We start from the raw sequence: 12,238 nt of genomic DNA on the forward strand, positions 1-12,238 counted from the left end.
TGGAAGGCCCTGCAAACCTCCCTCCCCACCACAGGCTCCTCCCCTCCTGCGGCACGGAATGTGGGTCTGGTCTACACTTCCCTTGCTGTTCTAAGCTCTCTGAGCAGCACTGAGGCCCAACCAAGTTGCCTCAGCTTTGCCGGCCCCTTCCTGGGGGTTGTGCCCTGCTGCTGTCCTCTTGGCTGAGAATCCATAATCTGCTTCAGCTGAACCATTGTGTCCAGCCCCATGAAGCCATCTGAACTTGATTCCTGCCTGGAGATGCCAAATGCTGGGTCCCACCCACCAAACATGGCAATGACTCACATTGAGCCAAGTCTTTCAGAACCTCGAGATACTGACTGCTGATTGGCATCCGGTGGGGTCAGCCTGGCCATTGACTCTTTTACATCTGGTTTCCCTCCTTCCCTTGAACGTTCTGCCCCAGAGGTCATTAGGACCTCAGAGCTGAGCCTATGTGAAGATTGGCCCAAGAAGTTTGAATCTTCTTCTCTTGGTAGGGGTTTGGGCCTGGGCTGGAGACAGAGCATCTTTTTTTTTTTTATTTGAGACAGAGTTTCACTCTTTTCACCCAGGCTGGAGTGCAGTGGCGTGATCTCAACTCACTGCAACTTCCACCTGCCGGGTTCAAGCTATTCTCCTGCTTCAGCCTCCCAAGTAGCTAGGATTACAGGAGCCCACCACTACGCCTGGCTAATTTTTTTGTATTTTTAGTACAGACAGAGTTTTACCATGTTGGCCAAACTGGTCACAAACTCCTGATCTCAGGTGATTCGCCCACCTTGGCCTCCCAAAGTACTGAGATTATAAGCATGAGCCACCGCACCTGGCCTAGAGCATCTCTTACCTGGGGCTGTGGGGTGGTAAAAGTGAGGAAACTTGTAAAGCCAAGAGTCACGTAGAGAGCTGAGGTCAATGTACTAAAGAAAACTGGTTAAATGTGTCTCCAGAGGGGCCAAAGGCAGATCCTGAGAGCGCTGGTGAAGAGACTCAGGGGAGACGAGAGAAGTGAGGGAACTGATGCTAGCATAGACATGGCCAGCCTGGGAGGTTCTCATCGGTGACTGAGGGGTGAGTAGGGAGAATCCGGGTGCATTTAAAGACAAAGAATTAAGCAGCTTCCGAGGGGGTTTGCTCCTTTCTTCTTGTTGCATCACTGAGCCCTATGCAGGGCTGTGGAAGAGGCGTAAGTGACATTACTCTTCTGGGTGGCAACATGTATGAAAATTGCCCTCTAGGGAAAGACAACTTGAATTGAATCAAACACTGGAGCAAGCTGCACTCATTTGCCAAATCCCCTAAACACACATGTGAATTTATTTTTATCTAATTATTGATTAAACCCCATTGATCCCCTTCTTGTGCCCCTATCCCTCGAAAGACCATGATGATCATCCAGAGAAACCCAGCCAGAGAAACACGGATCCCGGCGCCTGCCAGGCTGTCAGCCCCACAGCTCGCCAGCAGGCCCAGGCTCCGGGCCAGGCTGGTCTTAGCAAGCAGCTCTAGTTCAACATGCAGGTGACGCCACACCCATTCCCCTGTTCATTCAGCACAGGCTTCCTGAGCATTTACCTTGCATGGAGCACTCTGCAAGGCACCAGAGGCACACGGGTAATTAAGACATGGTGCTGGCTCCTGGGAACTCACCATCCATGAGGCTCACAGAGGCATCATTTGACCACTTTAGCACAAGATGGTAAGTGTGATGCTTGTGGTAGGCCCAGGGAACTGAGGGAGCCCAGAGGAGGGCACAGCCCAGCTATTGGGGCTGGGTCTCTGCCATGTTCATCTGGACCTCATTCCTGGCCTGGTGAGCTTCCCAATACCCTAGCTCCCTTAAATCCTAGCTCCTCTAAATCCTAGCTCCCCTAAATCCTAGCTCCCCTAAATCCTAACTCCTCTAAATCCTAGCTCCTCTAAATTCTAGCTCCCCTAAATCCTAGCTCCCTTAAATCCTAGCTCCCCTAAATCCTAGCTCCCCTAAATCCTAACTCCTCTAAATCCTAATTCTTCTAAATCCTAACTCCTCTAAATCCTAGCTTCCCTAAATCCTAGATCCTCTAAATCCTAGCTTCCCTAAATCCTAGCTCCTCTAAATTCTAGCTCCCCTAAATCCTAGATCCCTTAAATCCTAGCTCCTCTAAATCCTAGCTCCCCTAAATCCTAGCTCCTCTAAATCCTATCTCCCCTGAATCCTAGCTCCCCTGAATCATAGTTCCCCTAAATCATAGCTCCCCTAAATCCTAACTACCCTAAATCCCAGCTCCTCTAAATCCTAGCTCCCCTAAATCCCAGCTCCTCTAAATCCTAGCTCCCCTAAATCCTAGCTCCCTTAAATCCTAGCTCCTCTAAATCCCAGCTCCCCTAAATCCCGGCTCCCCTAAATCCTAGCTTCTCTGAATCCTAGCTCCCCTAAATCCTAGCTCCCCTAAATCCTAGCTCCTCTAAATCCTAACTACCCTAAATCCTAGCTCCTCTAAATCCTAGCTCCCCTAAATCCCAGCTCCCCTAAATCCTAGTTCCCCTAAATCCTAGCTCCTCTGAATCCTAGCTCCCCTAAACCCTAACTCCTCTAAATCCTAATTCTTCTAAATCCTAGCTCCCCTAAATCCTGGCTCCCTTAAATCCCAGCTCCTCTAAATCCTAGCTCCCCTAAATCCTAGCTCCCCTGAATCCTTGCTCCCCTAAATCCTAGCTCCTCTAAATCCTAGCTCCCCTAAATCCTAGCTCCCTTAAATCCCAGCTCCTCTAAATCCTAGCTCCCCTAAATCCTAGCTCCTCTAAATCCTAGCTCCCCTAAATCCTAGCTCCTCTAAATCCTAGCTCCCCTGAATCCTAGCTCCCCTAAATCCTAGCTCCCTTAAATCCTAACTGCCCTAAATCCTAGCTCCTCTAAATCCTAACTCCCTTAAATCCTAGCTCCTCTAAATCCTAGCTCCCCTAAATCCTAGCTCCCTTAAATCCTAACTACCCTAAATCCTAGCTCCTCTAAATCCTAGCTCCCTTAAATCCTAGCTCCTCTAAATCCTAGCTCCCCTAAATCCTAACTTCCCTGAATCCTAGCTCCCCTAAATCCTAACTACCCTAAATCCCGGCTCCTCTAAATCCCAGCTCCCCTAAATCCTCGCTCCCCTAAATCCTAGCTGCCCTAAATCCTAGCTCCTCTAAATCCTAACTACCCTAAATTCTAACTACCTTAAATCCTAATTCTTCTAAATCCTAGCTCCTCTAAATCCTAACTCCCTTAAATCCCAGCTCCTCTAAATCCTAGTTCCCCTAAATCCTAGCTCCCCTAAATCCTAGCTCCCCTGAATCCTAGCTCCCCTGAATCATAGCTCCCCTGAATCCCAGTTCCCCTAAATCCCAGCTCCCCTAAATCCCAGCTCCTCTAAATCCCGGCTCCCCTAAATCCTAGCTCCTCTGAATCCTAACTCCCCTAAATCCTAGCTCCTCTAAATCCTAGCTACCTTAAATCCCAGCTCCTCTAAATCCTAGCTCCCCTAAATCCCGGCTCCCCTAAATCCTAGCTCCTCTAAATCCCAGCTCCCCTGAATCCTAGCTCCCCTGAATCATAACTCCTCTAAATCCTAGCTCCTCTAAATCCTAGCTCCCCTAAATTCTAACTCCTCTAAATCCTAGCTTCCCTAAATTCTAGCTCCCCTAAACCTAGCTCCTCTAAATCCTAACTCCTCTAAATCCTAACTCACCTAAATCCTAGCTCCCCTAAATCCCAGCTCCCCTAAATCCTAGCTCCCCTAAATCCTAACTGCTCTAAATCCTAACTCCCCTAAATCCTAGCTCCCCTAAATCCTAACTCCTCTAAATCCCAGCTCCCCTAAATCCTGACTCCTCTAAATCCCAGCTCCCCTAAATCCTAACTCCTCTAAATCCCAGCTCCCCTAAATCTTAACTCCTCTAAATCCCAGCTCCCCTAAATCCTAGCTCCCCTAAATCCCATCTCCTCTAAATCTTAGCTCCCCTAGATCCTAGCTCCTCTAAATCCTAGCTCCCCTAGATCCCAGCTTCTCTGAATCCTAGCTCCTATGAATCCATTGCAGGAGCCAGGCTGGGCCACTGAATGCCAGGCTTTGCCGGTGCCAGCCCCTGCCTGAGTCTCTGAAGATGGCACACCCCCTCCGCTCATCACGGGGAGCTCCTGTCCACGCTGGGCCCTGGGGGGCAGTGTGCGCTTGTCGTATCAAATGGCTCTTCTTTCCGGCAGAGACTGCTCACCTGTCCCAGCAGGCATGCTGCATACCAAATCAGGCCTCTGTCTGCTCCACTGGCCCAAGCGCACTTTTGCCTGGCCTTGTCACTGCACACAGCAGTTTGGATGGGACGGAAATCCACACATCCTCTAAGATTGTGGAACAAGAAGGTGTTCGCTGAGCTGTGTGTGTGTCAGACTGCTATTTCACCACAGATAACATATTTTTGTTTTTGGAGGTCTTATCGTTCCTGCCTCAGGAAATGATGGGCTTTCATAAACACAGCAGCCCTTGGATTCCGAGTATTGTCTCCTTCAGCTCTCAGTGCTCAGAGAATAAGAAAAATAGGAGCTGCTGGGCACGGTGGGTCACACCTGTAATCCCAGCACTTTGGGAGGCCAAGGTGGGTCACCTGAGGACAGGAGTTTGAGACCAGCCTGGCCAACACAGTGAAACCCCATCTCTCCTAAAAATGCAAAAATTAGCTGGGCATGGTGGCATGCACCTGTAAACCAGCTACTCAGGAGGCTGAGGCAGGAGAATGGCTTGAACCCAGCAGGCGGAGGTTGCAGTGGGCCGCGATTGTACCACTACACTCCAGCCTGGGCAACAGAGCGAAACTCTGTCTAAAAAAAGAAAGAAACAAAAAAAGAGAAATGGGGGCCACAGAAGTCCACATGAAGGACACTGTGCAGTGCCGGCCTGGCCTCCGTGAGACTCCTCTTACTGACGCAGTGACCTTACCTGGCCTTCCTCCTGCTGCTCCTCCGGACATCCCACTGTGCCTCCCACTTGACCCGTCGCTTCATCTCCTGAGCAGAGCGCATCTCCTCCCTCAGCTGTGGCACTCACGGCCCGGCCTCAGGGTAGCTGACCTCTGGGTGGACTACAGGACCCTCCTCTGCTGACCCTCCTTCCCGGGCAGTCCGAGCAGCAGCTCCGGGGCTCCCAGGCACCTCCACTCAGACCCTGTCTCCTGGCTGTTGGGATGCCAGCTCCTCTCTTCCTCCCTTTGTCCTTGCAGTTCCCCCAGCCCCATGGCTCCTGATACCAAGGCAAAGTCTCCCAGAAGGACATTTCTCTCTCCGGGCTCAGCAATAGGAATGGGCGCATTCAAAAGGCCCCACCTCCTCCTGCTTTCATTCATGGTGCTTCCTCCCCTGGCACCTGGCTCATATGAGGGTATTTGTCCAAACCTCACCCCCCACACTTTTTTCCAGGATGAAATATCCCGTTTTTCAGATTCCCTTGAGCAGCCCTCAGCCATAGCTGCACCAACCATGGTCCCTCCTGAGCTCACTCTGAGACGTTCTCTCGAGTGCAAACCCCAGCTCCAGGTACGGCCCCTCCCGGGGAAGCCCCCAGCCCCGCCTCTGCAGCCTCCTACCGCCCCTCAGTGCGTTTCCATAGCTTGGCTCACGCCAAATGGGAGAGCAGCTTAGGGGCCAGGGACGCATGACACCATTTCCTTGTGGAAGGGCGGATGGCTCAGGCTTAAAGAGATGCTGATCTGTGCTGTTGCTTGATGAGGAGCTTGGGCTTGCATCCTCTGGTTCAGTGTGTTTCGGTGGCCCTGCCAGTCTTCTTGCTTGTGGCTCCCTAGAGTCAATGGTTTGCCTGCTGGGATACAGGAAACCACTGTCATAAACCACGTAGTGGCTTGAGCAAGCAGTGTGTGTGTGTGTGTGTGTGTGTGTGTGTGTGTGTGTGTTTCTTGGAGACAGAGTCTCGCTCTGTCGCCCAGGCTGGAGTGTGGTGACATGATTTCAGCTCACTGCAGCCTCCGCCTCCCGGGTTCAAGCAATTCTCCTGCCCCAGCCTCCCAACTAGCTGGGACTACAGATGCACACCACCACACCTGGCAGTTTTTTGTATTTTAGTAGGGACGGGGTTTCACCGTGTTGCCCAGGCTGGTCTCGAACTTCTAATCTCAGGCAATCTGCCTGCCTCCGCCTCCCAAAGTGCTGAGATTACAGGCATGAGTCACCACGCCTGGCCTTGTGTGTGTTTATTTAACCCACATGACTACCCTAAGAAGTAAACACTGCTGCTCTTCCCATTTTGCAGGTAAGGAAACTGTTTAACTCAGAGGCTAACTTTTCTGAAGTCACAGCTCAATGGGGGAGGCATGGCTGCACAGCCAGCACGTTTGCCCTGCACCCCAGACTCTCCCCCGAGGGGCACATACCCTCTGCCTTCCTTGCCTGGGGAGTAGAGGAGTGGACTGTGTTGACCGCTGCACCCTGTGACAGCATTTCCCACTTGACATTTGTAAAATTGTGGCTTAAAAAAATGAGTAAGTAGACACGATCCCTGCTTTCCCAGGCCATGCCCCGCTGCAGGAGGGTCGCCTGCACAGTGCAGACGGAGGGACTCCATCCTTTCCCCCTGATGACTCAGCTGCCCTGAGGTGGGGCCTGGAATAGCAGCCTTGAGAAATGAGCCTGGGCTGTAACATCACACAGCCCTGCTCTAAACTCCAGGTCCTTGCCATACCAGTTACATGGCCTTGGGCAGGTTTCTTAACCTCTCTGAACTTGTGTCCTCACTTGTAAAATGGGATATTATACAGTACCTATCTCATAGGGTTTTAACATTTTATTTATTAGAATTAAACAAGGCAAAGTATGTAAAGGGTGTGGCACACGCACCTTGTGAACCGTAACTGCCGCCACAGGCCCCTAGTTCTTGAGGATGATAGCGTCCAGTCCTTACTCCTGCGCCAGGATCTCTCAGGGTAGGAAGTCCACTTAGCAGAGACACCAGTGATTCCCTTTTTGAATGGCTCCACTCCCACACCCAGGGCTCTGGGCCCAGTTCAGAAGTATGTTGGGGTGGGAGTTGGGGGGTGGAGGAGGCTTCAGGGACAGGTGTGCTCATATGGCGGTCCCTGCATTGTCCCTGAAGCCAGCTTTTTCAGAGGCACCCATCGCATGTGGCATGTACCCAACCCATCCCCTCCTTCCCCCTTCATGACTGCTTGAAATAAATAAAACATTGAGAGGAAAGTAATCATGTATCTACAAAGCTATTGGATGAAATACTTGCTGAAGAAAATTACATGAAGCAGAACAGAAAAGACCAAAACAGTTACATAAAACAAAAGGAATTTAGCAATTTGAAAAGCAGGAGGATCAGAATCAGAGATAATATACATATTAAGTTAATGGGAAGAAAAATGGTCAAATGAGGTAAGTAATATTAACTCAATATTTGGTTGTAAAGAAATCAAGTAGAATTGTTTGCATTTAAGACTAGTTATTAAAACAGCACTTAAACCAGGGGAAGGGAGTGGAATAAATGAAAGATACAAGCAGCAGTAGCTCAGAAGGCAAGAGTTCACCCTTCCTCTACCCGACCGGCAAAAAGGGCTCTTCAGGTTGAAGGAAGCAGGGCTGGCTGCCCAGTACCGAGTGCTTGCCCCTAGGGGGCGCCCAAGAACAGAGGCTCTTGCCAAGGAATCCAAGTGTCCCAGAAATACCCCCGTGACCTGCCCCAGCTGCTCCCCCTGCTTTCCCTGCCAGCATAGGGATTTAGAGAAGAACTTTTCCCTCGGGCAGAAATGGCCCCACAAGGCACAGGTGACTTCACGGGTCATGTCCAAATCCACACAATCATCAGCAGTAAATCATTTTTATCCAACCATTCATTCAGTCAACATATACCGACTGCCCCTCCTTGCCAGGCACTGCAACCCACACTTACAACAGAGGATGTGGAAATAGATTTGGGTTATAAGCCGAATAAACAGTTCAGAGCAGGGAGCAGGAATAAAGGGAATGAGCTCCTCACCGCAGACACCCTACCTTTCAGGGTGGGCAGGAGCTCCTAAGAGCTGCCCCTCCATCCAACAGGACATGGCCTGTGGCTCTGCAGTGTCCACAAAATGAACAAAGTGCAGACGAGCTTGGGGTCCAGCGGTCCTTGAGGATGATCGCAGCCCACGCAGCTGACAGAGGCTTCTGAGGACACAGGTGCTGTCCCTGTACTGCCCTCAGAGCACAGTCCTGGTCTCCAGTTCACAGTGCCTCCCACAGGGAGAGAAAACCTTCCTTTCTCTGAAGAAGTGGAAGGAAAGCTAGCTGAGCCTCTTCTATGGGTCTGGGATGAGGTTGAGTGCTTTATAGACATGAGGCAGGATAAGCTTGTTAGCTAGTGATGTGTGTTTTTCCCCAGAGCCCTAGGCAGGAGTGGGACCTCAGAAAGGAGCAGCCGTGTAGGGGTCCCAGATTCTCAGAACATCCTCCGTCACTGGGGTGGCTCATCCGTGGCAGAGCTGGCTGACCTGAAGTGACCCTAAGGACTGGAAATGGGTGTCTCAGTGGTGAGCAGTGCAGACAGGCCCAAGGCAAGACCCAGGCTCTTGTTCTTTCTCTACAGTCTGTGAGTGTGTGTGTAAGACAGTGTGTGTCGGGGGAACAGTCCTGAAAAAAGAGGGGCTCTAATTTCTTCCTTGCTTGGCAGGGTGAGCGCTCAGAATGAAAGCTAAGTTGCTTTACTTGTTACCAAGGTAGCAGAATAACTGGGATTCTCATACACTGGGGTAGGAGTAGAAAATGAGACAGCCACTCTAGAAAAGAAAGTGTTTCCTGCCCACTGGAGTTTGTAAAGTGCATCATAATCATAGCAAAGAATCCTCACGATACCATAACGCCATTGTCAAATAGCTATGATGACTCTCATCTTGTAGACGAAGAATCAAGGCTCAGAGAAAATCACTGACGCTGGCCACAGGGCTGTTTCTACTGTGCCTGCTCCAATGGTTGGCAGCGGTACTGCGGCCACGGCACACAACTTTAGCACTGTGGGAAACGCAGCTCCCACGTTGGGAATGCAGACCTGGTGGTTCTGGGAGAAAAGGTGTGGACTGTAGGAAAGTGAAAGTTGTCTGTCTATAAAGAAGGGCTCCTTGAGCCTGGGTAAAAATGGCATTCCCACGTTAGGGGATAGGAAAAGAGCTGCTGGGAGTTTCCCTGAACCGTTTGGCTTCCTGTAGCTCATGCAAACCAAGTGTTTGTTCCTGGGCCGCTTAGGAAGCCTGCTCCTCCCTCACTCTTGGTTCCTTTGACCCTTGCCTAGATTTCCTGGCACAGCCACCAGTGAAACTCACATCCTGGGAGCCAGGGCTGTCCTCTCCTGCCCTCACCACTGGCCCTCTGTGTCTCGTCCAAGCCATCGCCTTCATTCGTGTATTTAAGGTCTCTATGTACCAGGCAGAACACTGCGTAGGAGCTGCGATCCAAAGAGAATAATCATAGCAAATGCTACTGTAGTAGTCAGGGTTCTCTAGAGGGACAGGACTAATAGGATAGATGTATATATGAAGGGGAGTTTATTAAGGAGTATTAACTCACACGGTCACAAGGTGAGGTCCCACAATAGGTCGTCTGCAAGCTGAGGAAAAAGGAGGCCAGTCCAAATCCTAAAGCTGAAGAACTTGGAGTCCAGTGTTCGAGGGCAGGAGGCACCCAGCACGGGAGAATGACGCAGGTTGAGGCTAAGCCAGTCTAGTTTTCCACGTTCTTCTGCCTGCTTTTATTCTGGCCGTGCTGGCAGCTGATTAGATTGTGCCTACCCAGATTGAGGGTGGGTCTGCCTTTCCCAGTTCCGCTGACTCAAATGTCAGTCTCCTCTGGCAGCACCCTCACAGACACACCAGGATCAATACTTTGTATCCTTCAATCCAGTCAGGTTGACACTAATGATAACCATAACGCTTGTCATTTACTGAAAGGTTTTGTTGGGCTTGTGAGGGGCGAGTGCTTTGTGACTTTGGCACAGTCCCTGCTCTCAAGGAGCTCATAGTCAGGAAGGAAAGAAACGCAGGTGGAATTTCAGCCTGGAGTTCCTGTGCTGCCCTCAGGGAGTGCTGGGCCTGAGCTGGCGTGAGGCTGCAGGGCCCTTCCTGGAGAGACTTGAGGGAGACGCCTGGGGGAGCGGCTCAATGGAAAGGTCGCTGGCAGGGCGGCATCTTCCACGTCAGGATTGTCAGGTTCTCTTCTGTCCCCAGAGAGTGGTCCTGGGAGGCCCTGGCCCAAGCAGGACCTGCTTCTGGGAGGAAGTCATTCAAGGCCACTGCTGCACAAGGGAAACTGTGGCAGGACATTTCTGTGGCTGCATGAACAATTTCTCCCCTCTTTCCCTTTTGCCCATTCAGAGGGGCCGTTTGCCCTTCCATCAGGGAAGGGTGAGAAGGGGTGGAGTGCAGGAAAAAAGAGCCTTCCAGACTGTGTTTCCGAAAGCTTTGCCCTTAGGGCAACAGAGAGGGTCTTGCCCTGTCTCCCGGGCTGGAGGGCAGTGGTACAATCACAACTCACTGCAGCCTCAACCTCCCAGGCTCAAGCGATCCTCCTACTTCAGCCTCCTGACTAGCTGAGACTACAGACGTGTACCACCATGCCCAGCTAATTTTTAATTTTTGTACAGATGGAGTCTCACTATGTTGCCCAGGCTGGTCTCAAATTCCTGGGCACAAGCAATCCTTCTGCCTTGGTTTCTCAAAGTGCTGGGACTATAGGTGCCTGCCACTGTGCCGGCCCAGTCCTGTGCTTAATTTTGGAGCCAGAGCCTCGATGGGGCGTGGGGGTCTCTGACCGTGCAGAAGCAGAATTGTTGGGGACCATCACCTCCCAACCTCATGCTTTTCAGTGTCCTAAGCTTGAATTGCTGTCTCACCACTGCCTGCGGGGTAGTCCTGAGCAGGCTGTTTCACTTCTCCGAGTCACAGTCTCTCCCCTGTGAACCAGGGAAAATGGCAGCCCCTCCCTCATGTGGTTGCTGTGAGGAGGGGTAGGAGGTGAGTCTAGCAAAGCGTGGTCCACAATTTCCAGCTCCTTCTCCCTCCTCACCTCCTTCTTCCCCTTCCTTCCTTTCTGCCCCTTGCTCCTCTGACGCTGAGGACCCAGGGGTCAAGCCTCACCCTGCCCTCTGCTTCCCTACTCCCTTTCTCCCCCAGCAGCCAGCCCCAAGGATGCGTTCCTTCCGTCCCCGATCTGCTTATTAATTACCAGATCCATGTTGCCTTCCTCCTAAGTTGCAGGAGGACCTCTGAAGATGCTCTGAAAAATCAACTGGCAAAAGGCAGATTAATTGGAGGAAAGTCATGCAAATTTATTTAACATGTGTCCCCAGGAGACTTCAGAAGGCAGACCCAAAGATAGAGGGAGAAATTGTTCATTTTTGTGCTTAGGTTCATCAAAGTGTGGGCGGCTGTGTAGAAACATGATTGGACAAAGGGTCTGAGCTAATGTTAATAGACTGAGTGGGGAAACCCGGCCAGGCCTGTCTGTCTAGTTTCTTCTCGGTCTCTCTGAGCATGAAGTCCTTCTTTCTGGGCGTGCAGCAGGGTCCTCTCTGGAATGGGGGTTTCATGACCTACAGTCAAACGATGATCCCTTCAGATCATTTCTTTACAGCCAGTTTCTACACAGCAAGGCAAGGGTAAGTTAGAGTAATATTTTTAGGTTTTATGGCTGACTTGGGGAAAAGGGGTTCTAGTTCCTATGACTGGCTTTGGGGAGAGTGGGGCTGATAGACAGGAAAGCAGGAGAAGGTCAGAGAAAAACTTTTGCTTCTGAGGCCTTCATTTTCGGACACTGTTTTCTGAGTCCCCACACAGGCATCTCTTCCGCATCCTCCAGGCTGCAGCTCCAGCACCTCACACCCTGCTGGCAGCAACAGACACTGGATAAATATTTGTTTAGTAAAATCCAGCAGTTTGGGTTGCAAAGAGGAAGAGAGTAAAGAGCAAGGAATAAAAGGCCAGAAGGTCAGACGCAGCCTCTGCCACAGTCCCCGCCAGCTCCCGGGGCTTGTCCCGTGCCCAGCCAACACCCAGTCATCGCCCAGCCAGTGCCCAGCCATGCTGCCCCAGGCGCTGCTGCTCTCCTTCTGTGCAGCAGGTGAGGCCCCCCGGCCTGGAGGAGGGTGCCTGGCTCCATGCTCCCCAGGGCTGGAGGCTGAGGGAAGGCGGCACTCCCCTGAAGTTCCCAGATTTCCAGGTTGGAGGGGAGGCAAGGTAGAAAGAA

Source organism: Theropithecus gelada, chromosome 1, assembly GCF_003255815.1.
Source record: "Theropithecus gelada isolate Dixy chromosome 1, Tgel_1.0, whole genome shotgun sequence".
NCBI classification, from domain to species: domain Eukaryota; kingdom Metazoa; phylum Chordata; class Mammalia; order Primates; family Cercopithecidae; genus Theropithecus; species Theropithecus gelada.